Source organism: Gavialis gangeticus, unplaced genomic scaffold (genome assembly GCF_001723915.1).
Source record: "Gavialis gangeticus isolate Ggan-Ray unplaced genomic scaffold, GavGan_comp1, whole genome shotgun sequence".
Taxonomy (NCBI): Eukaryota; Metazoa; Chordata; order Crocodylia; family Gavialidae; genus Gavialis; species Gavialis gangeticus.
This window is the reverse complement of record NW_017729026.1, coordinates 279638-286810: the sequence shown is the minus strand read 5'-3', so window position 1 is coordinate 286810 and position 7173 is coordinate 279638. Positions and strand designations below refer to the sequence as shown.

Here is a 7173-nt window from a genome sequence, read left to right as displayed (position 1 = left end):
GATATGGTTGCTATATATGAATGGTACTTACATGGCTCCCATCATAGACCCCCCAGTCTGGAATGTGTTTGTCCTCACAGCACCCATTTTGAGAGGAGAGGGACAGAGAGTAAGGCTCAAAGATATTTAGCTGGCTCACCACTATTGAAATCACTGTTTGGGACCTGAATGACCTGTGCAGGGCAATTCAAGACATTTGTTGGGAAAAGGGAATTCAGACCAGGGTCTTCTGCTTTCCAAATCAGCCCGCACCACAGGATCATCTTTCCTCTCCTGTTAACAGGGAAAAGAAGGCAGAAAGCTCAAGTTAACTAAAGCCCTTGATTATGCAACTTATAAAGGGAGTGGGTATACTGAAATGATTAGAACATACAGATCTTGTTTGTGGGATCTTGTACTCACGTAACATCAGGGCAAACTCTGCCATGTGACCCCAGTGCTTGACTTATGAGTAATTATTCCATTCACAGATCTATACTTGCTGTTGAAACAAACAAATTGGATATTCATCATTAAAATAGGGTTCAAAGTGACCATTGGAAACTTGGATTTCCCACATAAACAGCTCAGAAACTATCTTGGTTTTACTATGAAGCACTTACCCAACTTAACCAGCATACATTTATTAAATAAGGTTTTGTGAACAAAATTAGGCAGTTTTTTAAATTAGAAGAGATCAAAACACACAAGTTATATTAGCAAAAAATGAAAATGAGATAATTCAAGCAGCTTGATTGTCACAGGCCAGCTGGGCACTGTGAGTGTATTAATTTTATCACAGGCCAACTGAGCTGCTTGATTCAGTTTTGGATCAAGGAGGCAAAGTTGGGAGCGAAGTGAAGGCAAATTTATTATAGCTTACACACACAACAGTTAACAGAAAGATAAATGCGATAAGCAGATAATGCAGTATTAAAGAGCTAATAGTAAATAACAGATAATAACAACAGATAGATAGATCAATTCTGTCGCAGGCCAACTGAGCACTCCAAGGGTATTATCCACTGGGCTGTTCAAAACAACAGGAAGATAGACATGGGTTGGCAACTTATCAATAGTCCCTCAATGCCAGGTGTGTGTCAAGTGATTCCAGCGAAGTCAGGTGTCCCCGATCTACACTGTCAGAGGGATTACCATGGCAGGTCCCTTGATCAGGATCCAATCCTCACTCATACCGGGAGTCCAGGGTCTGGGTGTGGAACAGAAATGACCGTTCTGTTCCCTCCTTCCTGCTGGTTACCTGATGCACATGCTTTTTATACCTAGTCTTATGCTAAACTGTTGGCTTTAGAGCCACTCATAATGTTGCCCTATAGCTGTTACCCTGTGGGATTGAAAGGTGTTAAAATTATCATAAAAGTTTGGTACCCAGACTTGGGTTTATCCAATAAGCAAATTATAATGCAGCACTTTTAGGTTTGAAATTGGCATTGCTCCACCTAAGCCCCAACCCCTTTTTAGTTTCATTTGAATATGCTTTCTTGGGATGTGCTTTCCTGGAATGTGTTGGGTGTGCCAGGCAGTTGGATCCAGTTTTTTATCATTAAAGCTGAACCCTGAGCAGAAACCATTAGGTCAGTTAATCTGACATCTACAGCTTTTCCTATGGGGCCTAGTCAGTTCCACGAACAGTAAATTTTATCATTTTGGTTAAACTTATGACAGACAAGTTATATTTGCAGTTTAGAAACTTACAAGCTATTAACTAATATTACCTATTTAGGCAAAATACCAAATGCCTCTAAGAAGCATATATTTATTGCTTATTAATCCCTCTGGTTCTGGCTGTCACACTTGATAAAAAAGTAGACATGGGTTATAACTATGAAGTTTGGATTTGAAGATAGGAACTTGAATTGCCTTTAAATTCAATGGTATTTGAACATGAAATGCTGATCAACATCATGAAAATAAATCATAAAAATATTAAACCTATTTTAGAAAAAAAAGGGAATAAAAGAAGCATGATTAACAGAAATTTTCAGACACATCTTCCCTTTTGCTTTCACCAACTTGACAGAGAAAAATGATATGCCTCACTGAGAAACCTAACTGCTATCCTCACCAATTCATTTACTCCTGTTTCAGGTGTCTGCAAGCATCATCACTCACATCTGTTTACAAACCATCTTCAAAATGCTGAGCAAGAAAAAAACTCATCAGGCAATAAAGTAGATGGAGTTCAAAGAGAAAAAAACCATAGCTTAGTACTTGTGACACCGTTTGTAAATACATTTGCAAGCAAAAATATTAATTAAAATGATAGTATGAAACAAAATTCCTCTTTACTATATCATAATTCATCCTGTGCCCACGGTTTAAATTACACTTGGGGGGTCTGCAAAAAAAATTGGCCGGGTTCGGGCCTGTTTGCATGGGTCTCTACCAGTACCGCGGGTCTGAGGCCAGCAGCAGTGGCAGCTGGAAGAAACTGCCACCGTTGCCACCTGGGCTGCTTAGAAAGGCACAGAGCAAGCCAGGGGTTGTGTGCAGTGGTGCATGGGCCCCACCACTGTTGTGGGGGGTGGAAAGAAGGGGTGCTGACTGACCCACGGGGGGAGGGGTCTCATCTCTTATGGGGAGGCTCAGGCGCCCCATAATTTTAACACTGCCTGTGTTTAAAAGATGAAGATGCTTTACAGATAAAGAGATATGGGGTCAGATTCCCAACTACTCCCAGTGACTAATGCTAAAGAACTATTTATACTTTCTCAGCTTTGGAGTTTTTTTGTTGGGTTGGGTTTTTTTGCTGGAGTGCTCCTGGGTCTAGCGTAGAACAGCTCTGAGTCATACCAGTTGCTGGCAGCCCCTAATGACTGTTTCTGCTCAAGTCACATCCCTCCATGCCCCACTTCCCTGAAAACACTGTACTGGCGACCTAAAAAGGATGGGATAGGAAGTATGTAGTGCTGTGGTAAATCCTTAGTGGAATTACAATGGTAATATGACCACAATAAAGACTAGGCCCAATAGTACACTTGTGCTATGGTAAAACACAGTGAATGACAGCCACAAAAAATCAGTAACTAAATGGTCAGATGAATGAAGACTATAGTTACACATGGTAATTAGTTTGCTGAGTGTATGTGTCAATGGTCCCACTAGATAATCATATACTCATTTAAATTCAAGGGTTCTTTGTTAGGAGTTTGGAGGTTTGTGTGGGACTGAGCTAAGAGGAGTGAGAGAGATGGAAGTGGCTGGAGGGAAGGAGAAAGGGAGAAAGAGAGTGGTGGAGAAACTATGGACAGGAACATGTCAGAGGAAGAGGAGGGAAAGGGAAGGGGACAAATAAGGATCAGAGACAAATGGTGTTGATATGACGAGGCAAAGAGGAAACTAAAATTCTAATAGTGGGATTCAAAAAAGGGGCAACTGAAAGGCAGCCAGGTGAAACACAGAATACAGGAGTTGTGTCCTTGATAGAGAGAAGGCAGACAACATTTTCTTTTATTTTGGACCCAGTCCTTGGAAGAATAACATGATGACACTGTGTGTAGGAGGTGGCTCTTACTGAATGGAAATGCTGTAAGTGGAACAATCCTGGCTTTACCCCAGAGGATCTGGTCTAAGAATAATGAGGTTACTGTAGGTGCCGTCGGGGTAATCACAGTCCTAGAGAAATAAAGGAAGAGATAACATCTAAAGAGATAACTTGCTAGACATTACAGTTTATATATAAACATTTGAAAGCCAAAACATTCCAAGGCTAAATTGTATTGATAATTATTATAAGCAATAATAATTAAAACAATTATTTGCTCTCTTATTCTGTCCACTAAATCTCAAAAAATTGCAAACATGAGAACTCTATAATTAATTTAGCTGTCTATATCCCCGATGAGGTAGGCATTCTTATTTCCACATTACAGAGAAGGAAACTTGGGTATGGGGAAATTGTAACTTGCTGACGGTAAAACAGGAAGTCTATGACATAGCTGAACAGAACTCAGATCAAAAGAATTCCAGTCCTGTGATTTAATCACAAGATCATTTTTTCTCTCCTTTACTGTGTAATTTTTGAAAGTTTTTAAAACCATGAGAATTTATAAGGCATGATGCAATAACCTTTACATCCCACCCATGCATAACTTTATATAGGCACTATGAATTGTGTAGGAATACAATATGTCTAGCATAAAATAACCATCCAAGGTGTGTATTCAACATCTTTCAGCAGGACATGCAAGTATACAGGTCTAAACCTTAAACATGAGTAGGGATTGTTGGGTGCCTTCACAGATGCACTCCACTGGAGATACCTTAAACAAACACCCGGTCTTAAGGAGGAACAGGTCATGCATGCTCTAAAAACCAGATCTCTCTGGATCTGAAGGGGCTCTCTCCACAAAAAGATCATTGAATTGCCTACTTTTTAGGCATCTTGTTGCCTAATGGAATCCACAGGGCCAAGTTAGATATCCAGAGATTCTCCATACAGTCAGTGGGGAGAATGGGGAGCCTGTGAATGGGATCCATAAACACGAGAAGGCTGAGTGAGAAGCCACCTCAATCAGCTGGTAGAAAATGCTGAGAAGATAGGGTTTTAGGCCCAGCTCGTCAGAGCACGAGGCATCTCCCCATAGCCCAGTCAGGTGCATATCTCCATTCACAATTCACAGCTATGACTCTCTTATGGAGTTAGGTACTTAAGCTAGCCCTCTCTCACAGCAAAGGAGAGAGGTGATGACATTCTCTACATGAAAAATTAAATATCCACAGGAAAAGAGACAGAAAGCCTTTTGTGAATCTAGTTCTAAGCCTTCTACAGTACACCATCTGAGTCTCAGCAGGAGATGAACATAAAAGGTAGGGCTTTATTACCACTGTATATTTTGCTTCCTTACCTGTCTTATCATCATACACACTCTTTTTTAAAGTTAAATCTCATTCCTCACTGATCCAACAACATTTCACAGGGTCTGATTAATAGTTTTCTGCACTTGGTGTACTTAATACCATGTTTTAATTTGATGACAGTCAAATAATATTCTTCTCCTAGCTTGTTAATGACTAGGCAGAATAATGCCTAGTCCCAGAAGAACACTAAGCTCTATGGAAATCCACTTGATACCACTTATATTCTGATGTAACACCACTGGTAATAATATGTTGTTTCTCATCTGTCAGCCAGCTTTTTATCCATATTTATTGCATTATTACCCAGACAATACTCACCAAGCTCTGTAGAGAACAGTGATGCCAACTGAAACTCACCCAGTCTCTACAAGCTTTCTGTATGTTGCTGTGCAAAGGCTTTCCTAAAAATCCAGATAAACTGCGTCCACTTCATTTTCCTTATCTACCTGTCTGTTTCTGAAAAAAGCCTATCAAGTTTGTCTGCCAGAAGTGAGTGTTCTCAGGCCCCTTGCTTGGAAATGTTAACAGGCCAAATCTATACCTTGCTGGACTCCCCTGAAATCAATGACATTCCTGTAATGATAATTTGGCATTAGAAATTGTATTGCAGTATTTTGCCTGAAATTAACATTTGATTTACCCAGAATGTCATGAAATGACATTTTAAAATGGATAATAGTGAAATGGATATAGGAATGCTACAACATGATATGAAGAGGAGTCCGACATGTTTCAATAATTCCTTGTGAGTGATAATATTAATGTAACACAGCACACTAGGGAAGGGCACACTAGGGAAACTCCACCCTGTCCCATCCCAACTGCAGCTAATATAATGTGCTGTATTTTGTGTGTGCATGTATCACATTAGCTCCCAGTGCTAGGTTTCCATGCTTACACAAGGAAAAATAACAAGCAGAAGTAAAAACTTACAGAAACTCATGGGTACACACCTGTATTCCCTCCCAGTAACTGAGAAGATAATAAGCAATTTTGCTAAAGTGAGCAGTTATAACCAATTGCCTATTATAACCTGTAATCAGGTTGATGACATCTCTGGTCCACAGTCAAAATATCTTTATTCTTACTTTTCTTCTCACACATCAAGTGGGAAAATGTGTTAATTTCCCACCCCCCTGACTTTTTTAGAGATTAAGCTAGCTAGTTGTCAAGGTACTACCTGAGAGTTGAGAATCACAGAATCGTAGAAAAGTAGGGCTAGAAGGGATTTCAGGAAGTTACCTAGCCCAACCCCTGGCCTGAGGCAGGATGGTTGTCCTCAACCATCTCATGCAAATCCATACTAAAACTACATCAACCCTATTGCACAGCTATAAGGCAGCGAAATCTGGCAAAGCAGGGGGACAATGGAAGTCAATACCCTGTGGCTGCCAAGCTTGTTAAAAGGCAGACAAGGTTCTTTGGGTGAATCTGATATCTTTTATTAGACCAACTTAAATAGTTGGAAAACAATTTTAAAGAAAGCTTTCAGGTTCAAAACCCTTCATCAGGCTGAGGAAGTTTCAGCAGTTGCTGTGTGCTCACCAAGATATCAGATTCACCCAAAGAACCTTGTCTGCCTATGTCCGTAGACCAACACAGCTACAACCTATGTCCCTGTCAGCTTGTTAAAATGAGCTTGAGAGATCCAAGAAAGAGGGCTGTGCCCCCTGCTACAGAGCAGGGTAAAACTCCCACAGTCTGTGTAAATCTGACCATGGGGTAAAATTTATCCTTAACCCCAAATGTGATGATCAGTGTGACCCTGAGCAGAGAGGCAAAACCCTTTAGTCAGACCCTCCAGTCATGGATTTTAGTCCCAGCAGGAGTACTGGCACACCCAAGTAAAAATCCCCAACCTTTGCTGCAGCCAGGACCTCATGTTTCTGAGGAAGGTGAAAGAATCTCCTGATGTGTGTGGCAACAGGAGGGGGAAAAGTTCTCACAGACCCATGTGGCAACAAGCAAAACCCAGAAGCATGGGAAATATGCATAGCAGAGCATAGCTGTAGCTACTCTTAGACCATCCCTGACCAATGCTTATCCAACCTCTTCTTGAACACCTCCAATGATGGAAAATCTGCAACTTCCCTAGACAATTTATTTGACTGCCTCGGTGCCTGCTCCTGGCAGCAAGGGAGAAAAGGTATTCTCCCTCTTCTTTATGGCAGCCCCTCAGATATTTGAAGACTGCTATCATATGCCTTCTTAAAGACCTTTTCTGCAAACTGAATATGCCCATTTCCTTCAGCCTCTCTTCATATGGCTTGCCTTCCAATCACTTTATAATTTTTGCCACCAACCTCTGGACCC

General features: G+C 40.8%; 1 long non-coding RNA gene across 1 annotated transcript in view; it reads right to left on the bottom strand.

Moving 5' to 3' along the window:
- Positions 1-2741: 2741 nt before the first annotated feature.
- Positions 2742-7173, bottom strand: part of LOC109299742 — a 10051-nt gene continuing 5619 nt past the window's right edge. Inside the window, exon 2 of the long non-coding RNA XR_002097980.1 lies at positions 2742-3615. This is a non-coding gene — a long non-coding RNA (uncharacterized LOC109299742). The remainder of the gene's footprint in view (positions 3616-7173) is intronic.